Source organism: Canis aureus, chromosome 21 (assembly GCF_053574225.1).
Source record: "Canis aureus isolate CA01 chromosome 21, VMU_Caureus_v.1.0, whole genome shotgun sequence".
NCBI classification, from domain to species: domain Eukaryota; kingdom Metazoa; phylum Chordata; class Mammalia; order Carnivora; family Canidae; genus Canis; species Canis aureus.
Genome location: NC_135631.1, coordinates 32,971,214 through 32,995,421, shown reverse-complemented (window position 1 = coordinate 32,995,421; position 24,208 = coordinate 32,971,214). Strand labels below are relative to the sequence as shown.

Sequence of the window (24,208 nt, the reverse complement as noted above, 5' to 3'; positions counted from 1 at the left end):
GAAGAAACACACATGGTATTTACAGTAAATATGCTTTCATGTGTGTGGGACCATATGAGGCGAAGTTGAGAGGATTCAAGCTTGGAGAAGCTGACACAAAGAGAAGTTGTTTTGCGTGAGAAATAGAGCGATGTGTAGAGGTGATTAGTGGGGGGATGTGATTCTGGACCCAGAAGGCTAGTGCCAGGGGGCCTGTTGAGGGCAGAGGGCAAGAGAGTAGAGAAAGGCTCCAAGTGAAGAGCCCAGAAAGAGAAGTGGAGGAAACGTTTGCAGCAGACAAAATCACATGCATGTGTGTACATGATGCCATGATGGGTGTGATACGCATGTTTCCCTCTAGGCCCGGACAGTTATGATAATAATCGCTAATGTTTATGCAGCACTGATTGTGTGCCAGCGGCTTTCCGAACACTTCACAAATATTTAATCATTTTTGTCATTAGTCATGGATTGCATTGAAACTATTTAGTGAATAAATGATTTCCCTTATACAAATAAGGGAGCGGAGGACAAAGCGGTGACATGATGTGCCCTACCTCACTCAACGGGTGGTACAGCCAGGATCCCACCCAGGTTCTGGAAATGGGGGTCCTCACCTGTCTTTTTGTACTGGTTTTCGTTGGGGAAAAGAAGAAAACTGCTCTATGGCCTGCTACAAGGTTGGTATGTGATGGAGCTGAGAGGCTGTTTGCCCAGCCCACCCATATCTTAGCGTCAAGAACACAATAATATGATGGAAAGATTTATAGATGAGCTCTCTGTGTTTTACTTGTTTAAGAAGCTTTATTCTGTGCCAAATGACTTGATGTAACCTTACAAACAATCAAAGCGTTGTTTCTCCTTGACAGCTCTAAACTTGCTTCTGGTTCTAGTATACTATGTCTTTGGAAAAACTCCTGGGTACCTGCAACATGCATGTTTCCAGGCAGGCACAGTTTTTATTCTTTTAATTTTTAAAAATTTATTTTATTTTATTTTATTTTATTTTATTTTATTTTATTTTATTTTAGGCAGACACAATTTTTAGAGACAGTTGACTTTAACGTAAAGTTAGAGGCTGACCTTTTTAACTGTGTTCCTTTTTCATTAAATAAGCTCAGAATGGATTATAAATGTAGTGGGAACTAACAGCTTTTATTACAGATGAATGGTTACAATGCTTATTTATAATCTGTGGCTTTATTGACATTAATCCTCATGATAGGTAAGAAATTTGAGATTATTTGCTTCTTTTATTAAACCATAATTAGCTCTCTGAGTTTAGTCCACAAATACGTGCTGCGATATACTTTCTTTCTTTTCCTACAGGTAATAAAAATAAATTAATTATATTCAGTTCCTTGTAATCATCTCTCTCACAAATAAATGTCAGATCTTCAAGGTTAAGCTCACAGATACTTATTCCGGAAAATTTCTCTCTTAAAAAAAATAAAGGTACACAATAGGATTTTATGAGTAGATATGAAACAGTAAGGGTTAAGATTCCTGAAACTCTTTTTGTAGGATTTTGTTTCTTTTTATCGCTCTTTCTTCATCTCCCCCTTTTTCTATTAATTACCTGGCTAAATATGATATGATTCAGAAAAGTGAAGTTTTCCATGATCATTCTCTTGGGAGATAGACTCTTTCAGTACCAATCTGAGGGTCAGTGTCAATCAAGACCAACCCACACAAGAGGTGGAAATCAGAAGGAACATCGTTTTATAAGAAGCTGACCTCTGAATGGAGCCTATGTAGTTGGATGGCAGATGTTGTGAGTAAATCACTGGGATGTCTACTATCAGCCACCTGAGTAGTTTTCAGTTCCCACGGAATGGCCATAAATTAGTAGAGGTGCTGAAAAGTCTGTCGACAATGTCACATGCCTGGGGTACCAGGCTTTCATCTTTTCTTACATAAACAAAGTAAGGATCAATCTTAAAATGATTAATGGGTTAAAGGGACCACTTTATTTCTTAACTTGGAAGATGAATGGAGACTACCTTTATTAAAACTTTAAAACCACAAGCTCCTATGTTCCATAACAATTTGTTAAATATCCATCTCTTCATTCAAAATAATACTTAAATAACAAGAGCTAGAGAACGGAATATTCTTTTAAAAGTCAGATTAGTTGCTCAAACAAAATACGAGTGATTTAGAAAACAATATATGCCCACAAATTTAAGCTCTACTTACAAATACAATGACACTCCAGGTTTACTGGTGTCATCTAATTCTTATTTAACACTCCAAGGTTTCCAGGCTTTAGGTGCATTTCCATTATCTCACAGAAAAAGAAAAAAAAAAGACATCCTTTCACCTTCTTATGACTATTAGGAGGTTATTTTCAATTTTTATAGTTCAAGACACACCAGTCCTGCTATCCATATAAATAAAGTTAATGCACTGCAGTTGTAAAATACCTCTGATAGTTGGAATTTGGTTCCTAAGAGATTAGCTAAATACTAAATTTCAGACTTTGTTTATCAGAAGTTGCTGCTGCTTCATCCTCGCTGTCCTTGTCCCCCGCCCCAAACCCCTAGATTTGTTCTGCTGGGATTAGCCTCAAAGGCCCAATAATAACTCTAAATTACAGGCCGAGGAACAGAAAATGGTTTCAGCCATCACATTCACTTAATACTGGCCTTGCTTCTGTTCAGTGTTCCGCTGCTCTCAAAGGCTAACAACGAGCCCTAACAACGAGCAATTCCTCACAGAGCCAGAAGGAAAGTTCTGCTCTTTGGTTAACAAAATTCTATTTAATTTTGTTGTTCTAGTTTCTGTACTGTGATCTGCTTGGCAATGACCTTCCTTTCAACTCCCCATAACACTTTACTTGGGTCTCTCCTACAGTACTTATCTTATTTGGCCTTGTATTGCAATTATATTTTTACTTACTTTATTGGATCATTAAGTATTATAATCATAGAGGGAAAGAAGCTGATTTCTTTTTCTGTACCCATTCCATAGCATGAATTAAATGTTTGTGACTTTTCAACTGGCTTTTGTTTTGGTGGATGAGCCCAATTTGGCAAATTTCAGTTTGAGTAATTTTTTTAAAGGGGTATTCTAAATAGATAGTTTCTTTTTCTTTTTTTCCCTGCATATGATAATTTGATTCTTGGATTCCAAGCCTGATGTTTTGAAAAAACAGCATGGTCCAAATCCATCCTAAGGTTTATATTCTATTACATTCTGTTCCTAAACGCAGGAGTCATCTCATATCACATTGTTCCTATTTTAAGGTTGTTCAAATGTTCATCCTAACAGTTTTGCAATAGCCATGGTTATGTGTCATTGGACATAGCAAGGAAGTACTGTAGGCTCAAGAGGGCAGCAGAATCCTGACGCCTTACAGATCAGGAATGAGTAGCTCCTGAGTCATGAGAGGAGAACAGGTGCAGAATTAGCCCCAGAGAGGTATCTTGGTCTTATAGAAAGCTAAGAGAGTTCTTGGGGTCTAATTTGTCTCCCACTTACTAAATAAAGGATAGCAAGATTAAGCATGCCCTCTTGCTCATCTGTGAAATGCAGACAGTCATGCATACCTCACAAAGTTGCTGTTAGGGATTAAATCAGAAAATATTCATTTAACCCATTTACTGAGGTTCTATCAAATGGCATTCTCTGGTCAGAACAGGTCTGGACCACTGTGATAAACTATAGGTTAAATCTGTAGTCAACTGGCACTGGTCCAGAGGGCTAAGTAGAGGAAGGCAACCATAATAAAGGAGGTATAAATTGGAGAACTGGAAATGTTAATCTTAGTAAAATAAATTGTTTAAAGAGGAGGTAATAACTATCATTTGGCTACCTTCCAATTTTGGTAGATATGTGTTCATTCTGAAAGAAAAAAACAACTTAGTAATAATGGGCATCTCCACATAAAGCTTCAGAAGTAGGACTGGGGGCAGCCCTGGTGGCTCAGCAGTTTAGCGCCGCCTTCACCCCAGGGTGTGATCCTGGAGACCCGGGATCAAGTCCCACGTCGGGATCCCTGCATGGAGCCTGCTTCTCCCTCTGCCTCTCTCTCTCTCTCTGTGTCTTTCATGAATAAATAAATAAAAAATATATATTAAAAAAGAAGTAGGGCTGGATGTCTATCTGTTATTGATATTGCAGAAAGAGGATGTTGGAAAGTGAGTCCTAAAATGTCCCACAAATAGAATTTTCTGTGATCGTGCTTCCCTACTCTGTAGGACTTTCTAATACCAAAATCCAATTGTCCTGACCACAAGTAGGTATCCAACAATTCAATTCAATTCTGACACAAACTGCCTGGATTCATTGCAGAGCTCACAGGTTGAAGGCTCTGTTCCACAAGACTGCCTCCCCTTCACACATCTTAGGCCTTCTGCACTTCTGATCAACTAGCTATAAATTGCTATTTCCATGACTTCCTGATAAATTAAATACTTTGTTAGAATGGCTCTTGGAATTCAGGAAGGCGTTTTATTATAGTGGATACAACTCAGAAACAACCAAATGGAGTGGATGCATAGCATGCCATCCTATTGGCACCCCTGTGTGTTCACCAACCCAGAAGCTTGCCAAGCCCTGTTAGGGGTTTTAGTGATGTTTCAGCACGTAGGCATGAATGATTATTAACTCAATCTCCAGACCCCTTCCTTTCCCAGAAGCTGGGAGGATGGGGCTGAAAGATGCAGGCTTCTTCTTCTTCTTTTTTTTTTTTTTTTGTATTTTTTTTTATTGGAGTTCGATTTGCCAACATATAGCATAACACCCAGTGCTCATTCCGTCAGCTGCCCCCCTCAGTGCCCGTCACCCAGTTACCCCATCCCCCCACCCACCTCCCCTTCCACTACCCCTTGTTCGTTTCCCAGAGTTAGGAGTCTCTCATGTTCTGTCTCCCTCATTGATATTTCCCACTCATTTTCTCACCTGAACCCCAATGTTTATAGCAGCAATGTCCACAATAGCCAAACTCGGTGTCCATTGACAGATGAATGGATAAAGAAGATGTGGTCCATATATACAATGGAATATTTCTCAGTCATCAGAAATGACAAATACCTACCATTTGCTTCGACGTGGGTGGAACTGGAGGGTATTATGCTGAGTGAAGTAAGTCCATCGGAGAAGGACAAACAGTATATGGTGTCATTCATTTGGGGAATATAAAAAATAGTGAAGGGGAATAAAGGGGAAAGAAGATGAAGGCTTCTAATCGAAGTTTGATCTTTCTGATGATTAGTCCCCATCTTGAAGCTGTCTAGGGGCCTGCCAAAAGTTTTCCCATTAGAACAAAAAATGTTTCCAACACTCGGGAAATTTCACGGTAATATTTAGGGGCTCTGTGTCAGGAACTGCCATATCTGTACACATACATACACACTTTTTGTTTTGTTTTGTTTGTTTTGGGTTTTATTTTTTTGGTGTTGTGGAAAAATATTTAATGACTTTGAAAGTTACTTACAATATTTAGTTGTAAAAATATATAGTTTTCAAAATATGGTCTTCCAAAATTTATACCAAAATGTGTGTATAATGTATTTTTGCCTAGGGAAATTAATAGGTTATAACCCAGTGAGTTAACAGATAATCATACGAGATGGGACTCACTCCAAAAGCATACATGTTGTTACAACAGGTCTAATGTTACATATGTCACTGACTCTTACCTTGAATTACAGAAAATAAGAACACCTAGTTGGATTCATCAATAAAGAGACAAATAACCAGAAAATTCTTGACTGTAACTATAAAGGCAAATGTGGATGACTCCATTTTCTTAAATGACTACAACAATATTTCTCATTTAATCTGATCTTACAACTTTGACACTCCTTCCTTGAAGAGTTGGGTTTATGTTCCCTTCTTGCAAACCTGATGGGAATTTTATGATTGCTCCTACCAAGAGTCAGGGGAAATGATACTATGTGACTTTTGGGGTTAGGTCATAAAAATACAGTTTCTACCTGGCTTGCTCTTTTTGGCATGCTTACTCTTGACAGGCCAGCCACCACAGTGTGAGGAAGCTCAAATTAGCTTTTGTGGAGAGACCTATATAGAGAGGAACTGAGTCTTTCAGTGGACAGCTAGCAGCCACAAATTGGCAGATAATTTTAGCTCCTAGCCTTTAAGACTTCCATTTTAGGCTTTGGACATTTCTCAGTACAGAGGAGTCATGCCTGTTATACCTTGAATGAATCCCTGATCCATAAGTCAATGGGTATAATAAATGGTTATTTTAGACCACTAAACTTTGGGGTAATTTGTTACCTAGCCATATGTATTAACTAGGGATCTCAAGAGAAATAGACTAATAGAATTTGATAGATAGAATAGGGCTATGAGATTATTGTAGGAGTGGACACATGTGCTTATGAAGGCTAAGAAGTCCCACAGTCTGCAAGACTGAGATCCAGGAAAGCTAGTGATGTAGTTCAGTCTAAATCTGAAGAACCGAGAACCAGGTGGGGACTTGTATAAGTTCCAGAGTATAAAGGCCCAGGAACTGGGAGCTCTGATGGCAGAGGGAAGAAGATAGGTAACCCATCTCAAGAAGAGAAAGAATTAACCCTTCTTCCACTTTTTGTTCTATTCAGGCCAAGGGATTAGACAATGCTTGCCCACATTGGTGAAGGCAATCTTCTTTACTCAGCCTACTAATTAAAGTACTAATTTCTTTCAGAAACACTCTCACAGACATACCCAGAAATAATGTTTGACCAGATAGCTGGTCATTCTTTAGCCCTGTTAACACATAAAATAAGCTTTCATAAATTCAACCCTTAACAACCTGACACCTATACACATCTCCTTAAATAGTATTTAATCTCCAATTAAAGACAATAACAAGGTCTTAATTCAACCTAGCATGATACAGTTATCATATATATAACCAAAAATGCACTAACCCTACCCTAGAAGAGGAAGTAAAGCCCCTGAATGATGTTTGCTGTTCTCCTGATATCTGATAACTTGAAATCTATGATGTAAAGTTAGCAATACTTAAATACTGATACAAAGTCAATATGTTTTATATTTTGTAGTATATAAAGGAATGAGAGAGAAAAGAAAACACATTTATTTACCATGTATATACATATACATTCACAAATATATTCACAACAAACTAAGGAGGAAATACTCAAGACAATTATAGTACTCCTTTTTACAACTCGTCAGCTGGTATTTATAACTAACTTCTGCTACTATCCATATGTATTCCTTTTGCCTTCAGCAAGTACTTCAGCTTGTTTTGATTTTTTATTTGAAGAGATGACCTAAATCTTCATTCTTAAAGGATCTGGACCATTGATAATCTTTCCTGGATTGGTTGTTTCCAGTGACCTTCATCATAAGGCATGGTAAAACGAAAATATACTCTCAAGGATCTGTATTCCTGCCATAATCTTCCTTACGTGCACTGTGGAATAGGGGTTCAATTCCCCTTGGTAGTCAGGATCAATCAACCCTGGCAGCCCAATAAGTCCCCTCTTCGCCTATTGATTCAGAGGCATGAGGAAGCCAGAGTCTTCTTTCCCACAGTATTTCTTTCTTATACCTTCTTTCATCTCCTGGTGGAAACACTTCTCTTTCTGGAACTGAGACCTCTAGGCCAGCAAAGAACAAAGTCAGGAGAAAGGAATAAAATTTGCTGTTGGTCATTAGGAGTAATAACAATAACTTCCAGCTCAGTGGAACCACTGTTGTGTCTCCTGGTAGAAGCCCTTCTCCCTCTGGCACTAAGACCTCTAGGCCAATAGGGAATAAAGTCAGGGGAAGAGAAAGAAAAATTTTGCTAATGGGTCATAAAGTGGTAATACTCCCCTAACTTCATGGAGTTGTGAGTCCTGGCTATCAGAGAAGTAGCACATTTTATTTGATGCTGATTCGGAGCATATACAGTCTTCTGAGAACCTTGCCCTAGTCCTGCAAAGTATTTCCACCCAGTAAGCACTGTAACTGAATCATTTCACCATTCTGTCAAGCCAGCTGCTTCAGGACAATGAAAAATATGGTAAGAGCAGTGAATTTCATGAACATGTGCCCATTCCCATACTTCTTTTCCTATGGATTAAGTTTCTAGACCTGAAATAATTCTGAATAGGATACCAGGAGAGTGGATAAGACATTTTATAAGTCCATGGATGGTAGTTTTGGCAAAAAACATTGTGGGCAGGGAAAGCAAATTCATATCCAGAGTAAGCGTCTATTCCAACAAGGACAAAATGCTGCCATTCTATGGTGGAAGTGGCCCAATGTAATCAACCTGCCACCTGGTAGCTGGGGAATGGCTCATACTGAGCACTAAATGTTGGTCTCTGCTGCTGGCAGATAGGGCACACAGTGGTGATGAGCCAAGTTAGCCTTGGTGAGCGGAAAAGCCATGTTGCTGAGTTACCCTACATAACTGATACCATAAGTTAACCATAAGGAAATGTTATCCAGATATCTTTAAGAAAAGGAGTAATTATGTAAATTCAAAAACTACTTTTGAGAGAAAACAGGATGAAGTGATTAAATAGTTACCAGCTAACCATTTGTATAATATGTCTTGGGAACTGGGGAAGGAGAAGAGGTCAACATTAATAGCATTAATTGATTCATTCAATCAACATTCATTAATTTATTCAACATACTTGAGTACAAATACATAATTGCATGGTTCTAACGGTTGGAGACACTGGAGAACAAAACAGAGAAAAAAATATTTTTCATAGGTGTTAGAGGATCATGTCTTTACAGTAATCAGGGAAGCATCATTAAGGGGACAGACTTTCAAGTGTTTGAGGAAAGCTTTATGGATATCTATAGGTGGAGAAGATATATTCTAAGCACAAGGAATGGCAAACGATAAGGAAAAGGGGGGAAAACCTGTAACTGGTGAATGGGGCTTGAATGGAGTGAGCAAGGAGCCGAATGGGAACAGATGATATCAAGGAATTAAGGCAGGGGACAGGCAGGGTACTCTCACTGGTAAAGTTTAGGCTTATACTGAGTGAAGTCTGGGAAGCCTTTGCAAGGTTTTGAGGAAACTGCCATGAATGGATTTATATTTAATAGGCAAATTTGGTACTATGTTGAGAACAGACTTGGCAGTGGGAGACATGGTCAGGAAGGAATATAGAAAAAAGAATACCAGTTTGGAGGCTACTGTGGTCAGTGGTTAAAATGGGATAAACAGAAATATTTGTTTTTTGAGAAGGGAGAAATAATAGCATGTCTGTATATTGAAATTTTTATGAAGCTCTAGTAGATTCAATGCAAAAGGGAAATATTGACAATGCTGGAGGTAGATAATTCTATAGCCATGTCCTTGTAGATGGAAGGGAATAAGGTTTAGTGTGGAAATGAAGGGAACTTGTCCTCAGGTAGGGACATAGATAGTTCCCCTACGGTAATGATAGAAAGACAGAACATGAGGATACAAAGGTAAAAAAGGGGTAGATTTGGGGGTGAAAAATATGGAAGTTCGCTCCCAATAGGTCATCTTTCTTACTGACAGAAGCAAGATCATCAGTTGAGAAAGGAAATGGGGAAAAAAGCATAACAGTTATAATCAAGAGTGGATGATGTAATGAAGTTAAAGAAAAAAAAGAAGTAGAATTACCAGTCAGGAAAAGGACCCTCTCCAGGTTAATGGTCACAAACTTGAAAGTGAGTTTATTTACTCGTGATTGTGTGCTTTTCCACAGCCATAATCAGCTGTGGAGCTATAGGCATGGAAAAAGAAAAAAAAAATATGTGATTTTTTTTAACCAAATAAAGATGGCAGCACGTGAGATGAGGGTGTTAGACTTTTTCAGGGAAAGGATTACGATGACTGCGGTGGAATATAAAGTAGATTAGAAGGCTAGAGAAGGTATGAAGGAAGCTGAGGGACAGGTAAATGGTAGTAGTATCATGAGTTGAAGATCTCAGCCAGAGAATGAGCATAATCTCTATTGATATTGAAATCACTTAGAAATATTACAGGAGTCACTTTGGTAGGAGGCACAGTGCATTAGTCAGTGTTTCCAGAGAAATGGGACCAACAGGGTATATGTGGAGAGAGAGACAGAAAGTGATTTATTATAGGGTATTGGCTGATGGGATCATGGAAGCTAAGAAGTCCCAGGATTTGCTATCTGCAAGCTGGAAGCTCCAGAAAGCTGATGTTGTATTTCCAGTCCAAACTCAAATGCCTGAGAACCAGGGGAGGGAAGGGTATCAATGTCAGTCTGAGCCCAATGGCTTGAGAACCAGGAGCACCGATGCCCAGAGGTAGGAGAAGACGGACATCCTGGCTCAAACACAGAGCAATTTTGCATCTCCTCTGCCTTTTTGTTTATTCAGGTCCTCAGTGCAGGGGAGGAAGGTAATCTCCTCTACTCAGTCTACAGATTCAGATGCTAATACCTTCCTGAAACATCCTTATAGACAAACCCAGATATAATATTTTGCCAAGTGTGTTGGCATGCCTTCGTTCAGGTAACTTGACACACAGAATGAACATCTAGACATTAAGCCAAGAGTTAAAATCTTCAAAGAATTAGGGGCGTAACCAGGAGATCATTTGTTCTGAGGTATCAAAGAAGAAATCTGAGTGTTTTTGTGTGCTTTGTGCGCATTTAGGGAGAGGGTGGGAGGTAGGACTCAGCATACAAGAGATAAGAGGAGAAAAAAGGAAAGAGAATACAAGTGTGATGCTGTGCGATGGGAAGGCCAGAGTGGAGCTAGGTTGGCAGCTGCTTGGCCAACAGAGGTTTTCAGGAACATAAATGTCTGATTTGTACCATAACATGACTTTCTGTCCACTGAACTCTATGGCCTATTATGCTTAGTTTCAGAGTAAAATCTATCAGACTCACACATGCTTTGTGCATATTTTTTCTAAATATTGATGTGTTTGAGAGAGAGATATCATGTGCACACACACGTATGGATAAGTAGGAGGAGGAGGCAAAAGGAGAGAGAATCTCAAGCAGACTCCATGCTGAGTGCAGAGCCTAACCTGGGGCTTGATGCAGGACCCTGAGATCATGATCTGAGCCAAAATCAAGAGTCAGACACCCAACCAACTGAGCCATCCAGGCGCCCCTCTGCATATAGTTTTTCGTTAATATTATTTTTTAGAATATTGTGAAGTGACTGTTCCAAATTTTGGTTGGTAGAAGGGTGAAAAGAGACTTAGTAGAAGAACTAAGGAGGTGGAGAGGCCAAGAGAATATAAATTCAGAGAAAATGTGAGGAGTGCTTCGGAGATCCCCAGGTTGGGAATCTGGAGCGCTTGGAGCACATGGTGCTTTAGCCAAGTTCCGTATCAGGAGACAGGGAGCAGATAGGTCCAGCTCTCTTCTGGTCTGTATTCTTATCTATCCATGTTGCGGTTTACCTACAGTAGTCTTTTTTAACTTTTTTTTTCTTGTTTCTTTAAATAATCACCTCCCTAAGGAAACTTTGCAGATAATATTTTTCCTAACTATCCCCCACCTTTACCTTATAAAATTGCACCACAGATATACAGAGTATCTGTTTATGTACTGCCGTCCTTCAGAGGGGCACAAACCACTGTAGCGTCTACACTGTTGTGGGGCTGACATCAGCTTTATCAAGCTTGCATGATCTAGAGGTTTAAGTTTCCCCCGGGCTGAAGATCTTGTCTAGTGGGCTCCTTCTGTAACTGTGTTCTCTGGGTCAAGGTGCACTTACTGCTTTCTAGAGGGATTTCTTTAGGGAAAACAATCTGTTATGTATCCACATCTCAAAACCTGTCCTGCCATGTGATTATTTTTCTTCATAACTATCTCCAATGAGGAGTAGATTTTCCTCCCAGTAGACTTCCCAACGCAATTTAATTCCTTATTAGTGCAGTTGATTCATGAACACTTAGGCAAGTTTCTACTTTCCTTAGGGGCCCAGGGACATGTTAAATGGTTTTGTATCATCATAGTCTAATCCTGAGTAATAAAACATGATCCAGGAACAGCTGGTTAAATGACTTGTCCTCCCAGTACACATTTCAATCTTTCTAGGACCATAAATCTACAATCATTTGTGGCAAACATTCTTTCCATTCATTCCAGATGTGGGTAGAGGCATAGGAGGAGGATGAAGGAAGGCGGTAAGGACAATAATGGTATGTTAGCCTCATTCAAAATTTGAATTTCCAAATTCTATGCACAAGATATTTGCATGATTAGGATAAGAATTTCTCCCTCATCTATTCTTTATTTTAACAAACACAGTGAGTCTGTTTCGCCTAACTGTACACATTTCTACGTTTTGGTTACATATATAGCATGTTACTTTGATCTGGGACCTTCTAGTCTTTAGAACTACAAGAAAATAAATTTCTCTTGTCTGTAAGCCACCCAGTCTGTCATGTTTTGTTATGGCAACCCTAACACGTGCACGTGCACATGTGTATGTATTGTATATATTGTGTAACAATTGGATACTGTATTATATATATAACCTCTATGTATTGATATGTAAAAACATGATTTTATAAATTGTATAGTAATTGTATATTGTACAACAATATAAATAACATGTGGTATATGTAGATGAGTCTACTTGGGCTGTCATAGCAAAATACCACAAAGTGGTTTAAACGACAGAAATGTTCTCAGTCCTGGAGGCTAGAGGGTCCAAGATCCAAGCGTGGGCATGGTTGGTTTCTCCCGGCCATCTCTTAACACTGCGTCTGGCCCTGCGTTGCACACACATCCTAGGTGTGGCTCTGTCTTCTTACAAGGCTAACAGTCACACTGTATTAGGGTTATACCTTTAGGATCTCATTTAACTGTCGCGGCTGCCTTAGAGGTCCTGTCTCCGGATACACTCACCTTGGGGTTTAAGACTTCAACATGTGAATTTTAAGGGGGACAAAATTCAGTCTATGACATCTTAAAATTAATTGTGGCGCAGCTGGGGCTTCCCTCACAGGGTCCGCACCCTCCCCCGATAAGAGTAGACACGGTGGCCTTCCCCGCTGGTCCCCAGGGGGTGGAGTACGTGGCCGTGGCAGGTGCGTGGGGAGGGAAGGGGGGAGTGGGGAAGGGGGTAGGGGGGTCAGGGCAGGTGCATGGGGGAGGGAAGGGAGAGCAGGGGCAGGGGGCACGGGGCAGGGCAGGTGCGTGGGGGAGGGAAGGAAGAGCGGGGGCAGGGGGCAGGGGGTCAGGGCAGGTGCGTGGGGGAGGGAAGGGAGAGCGGGGGCAGGGGGTCAGGGCAGGTGCGTGGGGGAGGGAAGGGGGGCCGGGCCTGAGGAAGAAAGCAGGAATCGCGGAACCCGCTGCCCCTTAGGCCGCCGTTTGCCCTCTGGCCTGAGACATTGCTGAAGAAAAGCAGACACTTTCTGGATATTTTCGGGGGGCCCGAGTTTGAGGAAACATTTGCAGTCACCTCGTCCCTATTTTAGCACCTGAACTTTCCTTCTGAAGGTCAGTACAGCCAAAGTGAATCCTTCTGTCTCTCCTAACACACACGTTACACACTTAAAATGTCTGCAGGACAGCAATATCGAGTGTTAAACCAATCCAGATGTTTAGATCTTTTTATATTTGATTTGACTTAAAATCAAAGTTAGGTAGCATAAACCTGGCCTTAAACATAGCTATACATTCATTACATATTGCTCTCCCAACCTGCTTCTTACAAAATGACATCACACTAAACACATTAAACAACAATTAGTTGGTTTTTTCTCCAGTCTAAACAACATCTTGTAGCTACTGGCTTTTGGGGTCAGTATCCAAAAAGCTGAACAATTAAAAAAATATATATATATATAACATATATAATAACTGTATACATGGATATTGAATTATTTGTTCAGTTTTTCTAATAATGGTCATTATTGTTTCCAGTTTTTGTCACTCCAAATAATGTTGTGATGAATATTATTGTAATATATTTTTACTGCTGCATCTATTTCAGAAGAGCAAAGTCTTAGGGGTTAGAGTGCTATGTTAATGATTATTTTACATTTTATTAGAGCTGCCAATGTCCTTCAACAAATATGTCAGCAAACTTTCCATACATTTACACCAGTAGTTTTTAAGATTATCAGTCTCTTCCACCTACCAACACTTTATATTATTTTATCATTTTTTAATGTTGTAACTTTTTAAATTAAAAATTTTATTGTGAAGCATATCACACACACAAAAGAAGAACATGTGAAAAAAGTACATTTTAAAGGCAAATAATAAGATGAACTTCATGCTCACCACTCAGAGGAAGCAAGAGAGCATTGTCATGAACTTAGTCCCCTATGTGTCCCCTCCTCTCTGTCCCTAACAGATGTGAACTCTACCTTGAATTTTCAGTTAATCATTCTTGCTTTATTTTTTAAAATGGTTGTGTTGGTCAAGGTTCTCTAGAGAAACAGAAATAATAGAGTATACATAAATATAGAAAAAGATTTATGATACAGAACTGACCCATGTGATTGTGGGTGATTTTAAGTCCCGTAATCTCAAGGGTGTTGCCAAGTTACGGAACCAGGAAAGCCAAACTGTACAATCCTGGTCAAGTCTAAAGGTGGAGAACCAGGAAAGCCTGGTGTAGCTCTACTTCATATAGCAGGAGGCTTGAAACCCAGAGGCTGATGTTTCAGTTTGAGTTCAAAGGTAGGGGGAAAAAGTGAAGTCCCAGCTCATGGATCACCAAATGGGGTGAATTCCCTCTTGTTTGACAGAGGGTCAGTCTTTTTGTTCTTCAACTGATCTGATGAGGTCTACTCGTATTAAGGAGGGCGATCTGTTTTATACAGTCTGTTGACTCAATTTCTTCAACTTTATTGTGTTATAATGGACATAAGTCACTGTGTATGTTTAAGGTGTGTGACATATTAATTTCATACACCTACATATTGCAAAATGATGACCACCATAGTATTAACCGATACCACTATCATGCCACTTAAAGATCACTTCTTTTTTGTGATGAGAACGTTTAATATTTACTCTCTCAGTGACTTTCAAAATACAATACAATAGTATTAACTAAAGTCACTAAATGCTGTACACTAGATCCCTGGAACTCATTTGTCTTAACACTGGCTATGTACCTTTTGACCAACGCCACCCAATTTGGCTGACCATTTTGCCCCACTCTACACTAGGTTTATATGAGTTCAGCTTTCTTAGATTCCACATATAAGTGATTTTTATAAAGTACTTGTTTTTCTCTCATTTCACTTAGCATATTGCCCTCAAGGTCCATCCAGGTTGTCAAAAATGACAAAAATTCCTTCCTTCTCAGGACTAAATAATATTTCATTATATATCTATATCTTTCTATATCTATATACATATAGATATGTCACATCTCCTTTATCCATTTATCTGTGGACGCTTAGGTTGTTTCCATATCTTGGTTATTAGGAATCATGCTGCAGCCAACTGTCTATATAATGATAAAACAGCATCCGGTCATATTGGCATTTTCATTTCCAAGTTGCAGATTGCTTTATAGATTTATTGTCCCCTTTATTTTTATCTTCTGCTAAAACTATTAATTATAACCAATTTTCCCTTTGAAATAAATGCAGATTTTTATTATGTGGTAAATGCATAAATATATACATATTTAAATATGCTTATGTACTTTATTTTATTCTACCAATTTATTTGTGATGTTATGGATATGTATGTGTACGTGTCTGTCCAACAATGTTTTGATTGCAGCATCTTCATAGCAAGTTTTAATGATTATGATTTAATGCCTTAAAATAAAATAGGTTTCTACTGCCAAGATGAAGTGAAAAAGGTGATTATCTGGACGATTTGTTAAAAACATGCTCATTAGTAGCCTTAGTTTTCTATGTGACTAACTTGATGATCCAAATCTTCAATGGTGGTGATGCATTCAGGATAAACGGGGAACTCCTTTCCTTCAACCTTATAATATGATGGCATTGTGAAAATCGCTGTAAATAGTTTTGCAAATACAGTCTTATAAAATGCAATTTGAAATAAGCTCATTTAGGCTAAAAAAAAAATCCTTCTGGCACAGCATAAATTTCGGCTTTAAAATTTAACTAAATTTGGGATCCCTGGGTGGTGCAGCGGTTTGGCGCCTGCCTTTGGCCCAGGGCACGATCCTGGAGACCCGGGATGGAATCCCACATCGGGCTCCCGGTGCATGGAGCCTGCTTCTCCCTCTGCCTATGTCTCTGCCTCTCTCTCTGTGTGACTATCATAAATAAAAAAATAAATAAATAAAAAAAATAAAATTTAACTAAATTTGTATATTACAAATATGTGCAGGACAAAATAAACTTTGAAAACCAAAGATCCATTTCAGCATGACAGAAAAAGGAACTCTCTTCCTTTTTTGTACAGAGCAGCTGTCATGTCAGAGGCACCTTGTTTTGGTGGGAAATTTGATGATGGTTTAAAAAACCTTGAAGTTTCTGAAGCAATTTAAATATGATCGTTAATGACTTTGGAGTGGATTAGCCCTTGACCTTTCTGTTCCCATGGTATTTTTCCCATCTAGCTTTGACATATGTAACAGAAAATTGTGCTCTTCAGATCACTTTGAAACTTCCAATTATGTCAAGAGGCCTAACTTGATTTTTGATTGAGTTATAATGGCAAGAGCTGATCTCTAGAGGGGGTAACAAATGCAAATCAGTGCTCTTTGGGACTCTATGTTATTAGCTGTAATTTTCTTAACACTAAAAGGAGACATTTAAAAATAATAAAGCTACGGCATGATTTTGTGTACATGATTTAAAAAAATTATTTCTAAAAAAAGTCTAAATTAGATTATTTAATATGACTGCTATTCCTACATCAGTTCTCATCACTGACTACTTACTTCTAAAATCCATACAAAAAGTCTAAAAAATATAGTGTGCTTTAAATATCATAATATCCAGAGATAAAAATTTTATACAACTTAATTTGAGAAAATTTAATCATAAAATTTAAAAAATTCCAAAATGAGTAACAGGTAAATCATATTAAACTTTGAGTAATTAATAAACTAAATTCTTAGGAATCAGTTTCAAATGCAAATAAAGATAAAGGAAGCAAATATACAAAGTAAGCTGAGACATGGAAAAAGAAATGTTGAAAATCTTCAGATGGTAAAAAAGTGATCACTAAAGTACTCTGTGCTTTCGAGCATAAGATCAAATATATGTGAATATTGCTGAAGAGGGGAAAGAACCATTTATTTTATAACTGGATTATTTATGTAGGCATATGTAGGAAGAGAGTTTATAGTATGAAAAATGATATTTGATGACAAAGAGAAAATTTTATTTCTTTATAGCTCCTTTCTTAAAGATTTATTTTAGAGAGAGAGAACATGTGCACACGCAAGTTGTTGGACAGACAGAGGGAGAGAATCTTCAAGCAGATTCCCCACTGAGCACAGAGCCCTATGCAGGCTCAATCCCAGGACCCATAACATCAGGACCTGAGCCAAAACCAAGACTCAGAAGCTTAATGGACTGAGCCACCCAAGCTCCCTTGTTTATAACTCTTCAGTGTAATTCTAAGTGGAGCACAAGTCAGAAGGAAGATTTGCTGTCTTTGCTGGGAATGAGGAAATTAGACTTTAAAAATCTGCTTTTAACCAAATAAAATTCTGTTAGGTCATTATGTTATTTTGATTTCAATTCTTGTGTCCTAGTAATGTAGGCCCTTACTCCACTTTTGGGATATATAATGAAGGTGTTAAATTGGTGCATGACAGTTTCTTCTAGCTAAATTTATATTTGTTTAATTTCTCTATAAATTCTTACATTCAAAGATAAGAAGGGACAAGGGTTGAATTATAGCCTGCAAAAATTCATACATTAAAGTCCTAACCACGAGTACCTCAGTACCTGACCTTATTTGGAAATAGGGTTTATGCAGATGTAATTATCAAAAGCTAAGGTGAGGTCATAATGGAGTAGGGTGGCCCCTATTTCATTATGACTGGTGTGCTTATAAAAGGATACCCTGTGAAAAGGCAGATATACACAGGGAGAACGTCACGTGAAGATGAAAGCTGATTATTAGGATGATGTTTTTACAAGTCAAGTAACACTAAAGATAACCAGCAAACCACCAGAAGCTAGGTAGAGAAGCTTGGAACATACTCTTTCCCACAATCTTCTAAAGGAACCACGCCAGCTGACATCTTGATTCTGGAATTCTAGCCTCCAAAATGGTGAAGTAATACAGTTCTCTTGTTTGAACCATTCAGTTTGAGGTACTTAGTTACAGCTGCCCTAGCAACTAATACAATAAGCATCCACTAATCCTTAATCCTAATTTTTCTATGATGCAGTTAAGACCAATGAAATAGAGATAAGCAGAGTGTATCGTAAGCTTATAACCAAGAAAGGATGAGTTATAGTGCCAGAATCAGATAAAAAGACTAGGGCAATTGGAGCAATTTAAGTGAATGTTTACCAACAGATTTGCAAAAAAAGAAAATTACCTAACTACATGTAATAATTAAGGACAAATGTGATCATAATTCCTTTGCCCCTGGGCATTAATTAAAATTTCATTGATTCAACAAATATGTGCCATTTCTTATTCTGCTAATATATAGTTTTTTTTTTTCTGTTCATTATCTATCTACCTTTAGATACACCATTTATTTCTTGGCAAAAATAAATTGTTAAAAATTAGTGCGCTGAATATGTCATAGATATATTATTCCAGTTTAAGACTTTAGGAATACAAATAACTCAAGTGTTTCAAATATAGGATCTTTCACCTTGTCCCTTCTTTTTGCTGCAGCTTATTACTGGAAGTGGTTTTAGGTAAGATGAAAATAGAGAAAGAGACTAATGACATCCTGATCCATTAAAATTTCAATAAAAGCTACTGTAGTTTACCTCACCGAAGCCATTCACAAGATTGATTGGCATACTCTACAGAGTCATTTTATTCACAGATATCTACAATATGCTGAATTGTCTAGGATACTTAGCTGTTCATTAAAACACCTGAACATTCCTGCTCACCTATAGAGTTGTATTCTAATCAAGAGTCAGGTATTTGTCCTTGAGCCTGTTTAATCCAATTTTAATTACAGAATTCAGTCATTATTCTGCAAACCAATGAAATATGGCTCCAAATAGAATAAAAAATATGTGCTGTCCACTAATAATAGAATACTTTGGAAAATCCTGATAAGGACAAAGCAATAAAAAAATTGCTGTCATATTTAGTGTGCTTGAACCAGCTATTAAACGTTGAAAGAAAAACTTCTAAAATCTAGAATTACTATTCACTCAGACAATTTTGTAAGTATTTTAAAATTCTTCATCTTTTTAACACATTTGGAAGTAAAAAATCATAGCTCATTATGGGTATCCTTTATATAAAATATTATGATAAACTTCAGTTTAATGGACCCATACTCAAAGAAGAGGCCTGGCTCTCCATCACAAAATTGGAAAGTTAACATATAAGTTTATATTTTACATTAGAACAAGATGTGGGGGATCCCTGGGTGGCTCAACGGTTTGGCGCCTGCCTTTGGCCCAGGGAGCAATCCTGGAGTCCCGGGATCGAGTCCCACGTCGGGCTCCTTACGTGGAGTCTGCTTCTCCCTCTGCCTGTGTGTCTGCCTCTCTCTTGCTGTCTGTCTCTCACGAATAAATAAAATGTTTAAAAGAATTTTTTTGCCTTCAATAAAAAATGCTTTGCCCTGACAGAGAAGTAGATGAGGCCAAATGCCTGAGAATCTGGATCCTGCTGTGAAGACTGAGAGATAAAAAATATGAAAATAAACAAGAGTGAAGGAATAACAGGGAGGGAATTATACAAAAGAAAATTTCTGTATGGATGGTATTATTTTTTATTGAGGACAACTGTCCATCTAAAGTTAAAATTTAAGGGCATAATTAAGCTATTACAAAGCAAAATTAATCATATTTGGCAGAGACTGAAATGACTGACCTCTGAGGTGAAACAGAACAACAGTATGGTGGTTTTGAAAAAGGATATGATCTTGTTTGGAGCTCACACTCAACCATTGTGCCACACTGCCTCAACAAATGCCATCAGGAAAATGATACAATATTTATATCAGTGAAGAGGTTACATAAGTACTCAGAAAATGAGATGTTTGTTTTATATCCTTTCTACTGTCAATTCTTTGTTTTCCTTCTGGGAGCTGTAGAAGGAATAAAGTTAGTGTACTCTGTTCTTAACAAGGAAGGGAGAAGGATGGAAAAATAAAACTGAACCAAGATCTTCTGAAAATTTGAAACCTGAAAAAGAAATAAAACTAAGAAAACCACGTTCTCAACACATCCTGAATTTTAAATAAAGCTGTATTTTGAAGATTTTAGCTAACTATGGTCAGATATCAAAGAATGGGTTTACACATTTGCCTCAATTTTTCTAGAGTGGAGGAGACAAAAATACAAGTCTGGAGAGATGAAGGTTAATGCAATTAAATAGTTTATTTAGTTTATACTTTTATACCACTAATCATGCCAGAAAAATAAGACTTCCCATTATAGATAGGGTAATGCTAAATAAATTCTTCAAAGATCAGCTAATATTCTGAAATATTAAACTTCTACTTATTGAAACATGACTTATCATGTAAGCTTCCTAGATACATAGGAAGATATGCTACTATATAAGACTAATAGTTTCTTTCAGATAAACATGTCATTGAAAATTACTATAATTATATTATTTAGAAATACATTTTCCATACTTCCCAGACTAAAAACAATATACAAATAGCAAGGACTAATAACAATAGTAATAGGAATAGACAAAAATAGCAATATTATGGTGTCATATCTAAATGGGACTAGGCTATACTAATGTTGCCCTTGAAACTCTAAGTCCCCGGGAAAGTTAAAAAAAAATTAAGATTTTATTTATTTATTTGAGAGAGAGAAAGAGAAAGCATGAGTGGGAGGAGGGGCAAAAGAAGAGAGGGCAGGAGGTTCCCCTGTAAGCAGGGAGCCCAATGTGGTGCTTGATTCCGGGAGCCCAAATCATGACCTGAGGTGAAGGCAGACACTTAACCAACTGAGCACCCAGGTGACCCCAGAGTCACATTAAATCAGGCATATGAAGGAAAGCAAAGCTCCATTTTTGTTACAATAATATGTATCTTTTAAGAGAAATATTGTGTTGAATTAATACTGGTTGATCCAGTGAGGAAGCTAACCAGTGAGGAGGTTGCAGTGATATAGGAGAGAGGAAATGGTGGTCTGGAACTGAGTCTGTTTGAATATTAGATATATTCTGAAAGATTTCCTGATTAATCATCTGTGAAATATAAGAGAAAGTGAATCAAGAAAACTGCATGATTTTTGAGTAACCAGAAGTTTGAAGTTTGGGGGAAAGATAAAGTTGGTTTTGGACAGGATGTTTGAGATATTGATATTAAATATTCAAATAAAGATGTCAATAGGTTTCTGAATATATGAATTTGGAGCTGGAAAGAGAAAGAGAGAGAGAGAGAAAGGAAGATGGGTAGGAATATAAATTAGAAAATCCTTGGCATAAATATGATATTTAATACAGAACATTTGGTAATCTCACAAAAGGAATGAATATACATGGAAAAGAAAGTCTCAGGACCAAGCCTGAGACTGGGGCATCCCCACATTAGGAAACTGAGGCTGAGAAGAGTAAATAATAGGTCATTCAGGGAGATAGAAAATAAAACTCAGAGGGTTGTTCTGGGAGCCAAATAAAGAAAGTGTTTCAAGAGGAGACACTGTGTCAAATACTTTTCATAGGTCAGGTAGGAGCAGTAGTAAGAATTGGCTATTGGACTTTGTAAAATAGAGGCCTTGGTGATTCTGACTAGTTTCTGTGGACTAGTGAGAGCAAAGTCTTCATTGCAGTGCATTTAAAGAGAATGGGAGGAAGTAACTGGACAGCTGTAAGACCAAAGAAATTGGAGTGGTAAATGGTCAAAAAAGTGGATTCATAAGATTTTCTATTTTGTTTTGTTTTTAGATGGCAGCAATCATGGTATATTTCAATACTGATGAAAGAAAGGATCCAGTAGATTAGAAAGCATGGATGATTTAGAAGTGAAATTCTAGGGATGCCTGGGTGGATCAGCGAGCAGTTAAGCGTCTGCCTTTGGCTCAGGGCTGATTTCGGAGACCCTGGATCGAGTCCCACGTCCGGCTCCCTGCCTGGAGCCTGCTTCTCCCTCTGCCTGTTTCTCTGCCTCTCTCTCTCTCTCTCTCTCTCTCTCTCTCTGTGTGTCTCTCATGAATAAATAAATACTTTTTTTAAAAAGAGAGAAATTCTAGATCTCTGCTCTTGAGCAAATGAGAGGTGATATCTGGAAGGATTAGCTTTAGAAAGGAGCAAGAGTAATTCTTTTTTTTTTAATAATTCATTTATGGTTGTATACACTGCTCTCAACATCTTTGATTACTGAAGTACAAATTATTACAAATATGTTGGCTCTTTGTAGGCTTCTTCTGTAGTTATTTGAGTTTCTTTTCTGGTAGGTTATAAGGATTTTAACTCCATGATTTGTTTTCCACTTCACAAACTTTTACCAATATCTTTTATCTCTCATCATCCCCCTTTTCAATTCTTCTTTTTCTTGCCAATTTTTAATTTACTATCATTATCTTGAGATTTACAGAGTGATCAGGTAAAGAAAGCATTCATATCAGTGGATCTTTTTATTTGCTTTTTTGGACTGCCATAAACAATAGAAGGTAAATTGCTACACATTCCATTTTTAAGTGTTGTGCTATTTTAGGCAGTGCATGAATAGATATTTTTAATTTTAATACTCATTACCTTATTTTAGTGGATATTAATCTTTACTACTTATGAAAGTGACACTGGTTTTCATTCACTATTGTGATATACAATTTCTTTTCTAAAAAAATTTACTAGAGTCAGTGAGTTGATTTAAAATTTATAAATTAATGAATGTCAGTTAGCTAGAAACTGATGTTAGTTTCAGAAACCTATGTGTGTGATGGTTGATTTTACATGTCATCTTGACTGGGCGAAGGGATGCCCAGATAGCTGGTAAAATATTACTTCTGGGTATACCTGTGAGGGTATTTCTGGGAGAGATACGCATTTGCATCTGTAAACCCAGTGAAGGAGAACTGCCCTCACCAATGTGGGAAGGCCTCATCCAATCTGTTGAGGGCCCAAATAGTACAAAAAGGTGGAGGAAGCATGAATTTACTTTCTCTTCTTAAACTGGATGTCCACTGGTCTCATGTTCTCGAGCCTCTGGCTTTTCGATTTGGATTGAATTACACCATTGGCTTTTCTGGTTCTCCAGCTTGCAGACAGCTGATGGTTAGATTTCTCAGCCTCCACATAAACCTCATAAACCAATTCCTATAATAAATCTCTCTCCCTCTCTCTCTTCCTTTCTTCTTCTCCTCCTCTCCCCCTTCCTCACTCTTTTGTCCTCTCTCTCTAGTATATACTCTGGGTTCTGATTCTCTTGCAACCTAGACTAAAACAATTTTGCTTAGGCTACAAAGAATCTAACTTCCCTAAAACTAGTACCTGGTCCATGGATAGATCTCTGTTCCCTAGACACTAATAATAAGGTATATACAAAATGAAAGAAATAAACGTTTGCTTCTCATGTTGTATAGCATGGTCCTCTATCCACATGCTACAGGATTTAGTGGTTAATACTGATATTAGATATTAAGTAATAAATTATTGCCAAGCTCTTAACACTTTGATGTATCAATACCTTTTCAATCTGATTATCAACTAAGTGGGGCATGCTAAAAATCAGACTACTGGACATTTTACACAGAAGGAGGTGCAAGAGATCCCCAGGAATATTCAGAACAGATGACCTGAAAGGAAGAGGAGTATGAAGAAGGACTCTGGGGAGCAGTAAGGATTGGAAGTAGAAGAAGGGTTAATGAATAGGGAGTGAAGATGATGAAAACAACTTAAAAAGGCATGGATAATCTTGGTTTAGTTCAAAATTTTTGCTAGTATCAGTACTTCCTGTAAATATTAATGTTAATTCATACATCTTTCAAATATGACTCCTGCATGCTATTTTATTTTATTTTATTTTTTTGCATGCTATTTATAGTCTAATTCTCTTGCATAGGTGAATGAAAATGGCAATTACTGTAAGTTATTTGTGCTTGTTTAGCGATTTTATGTAGCTCTCAAATTTTTTAAAGATACATATATTTCTTCATCTGAAAATCTTTCATGTAAAACAAATGTTTACAGGATTATTTTTTAATCAATTGTATGACATTTTTTAGACTCCCCTGTAATACGTCACTACCTACTTAGCA

The 24,208-nt window shown here is 37.7% G+C and overlaps 3 long non-coding RNA genes across 3 annotated transcripts in view; 2 read left to right on the top strand and 1 right to left on the bottom strand.

Moving 5' to 3' along the window:
• The window catches only part of LOC144292885 (uncharacterized), a 31,927-nt gene extending 19,124 nt beyond the window's left edge, over positions 1 to 12,803 (bottom strand). Inside the window, exon 1 of the long non-coding RNA XR_013360268.1 lies at positions 12,722 to 12,803. This is a non-coding gene — a long non-coding RNA (uncharacterized LOC144292885). The remainder of the gene's footprint in view (positions 1 to 12,721) is intronic.
• Positions 12,804 to 12,888: 85 nt separating this feature from the next.
• LOC144292890 (uncharacterized) lies at positions 12,889 to 17,635 on the top strand. Its single transcript, XR_013360277.1, has 3 exons — positions 12,889 to 12,964; positions 13,240 to 13,376; positions 17,224 to 17,635. It is a non-coding gene; the product is annotated as an uncharacterized LOC144292890 (long non-coding RNA).
• A 226-nt stretch (positions 17,636 to 17,861) lies between these two features.
• Positions 17,862 to 24,208, top strand: part of LOC144292884 (uncharacterized) — a 69,192-nt gene continuing 62,845 nt past the window's right edge. The window contains exon 1 of the long non-coding RNA XR_013360267.1: positions 17,862 to 18,153. This is a non-coding gene — a long non-coding RNA (uncharacterized LOC144292884). The remainder of the gene's footprint in view (positions 18,154 to 24,208) is intronic.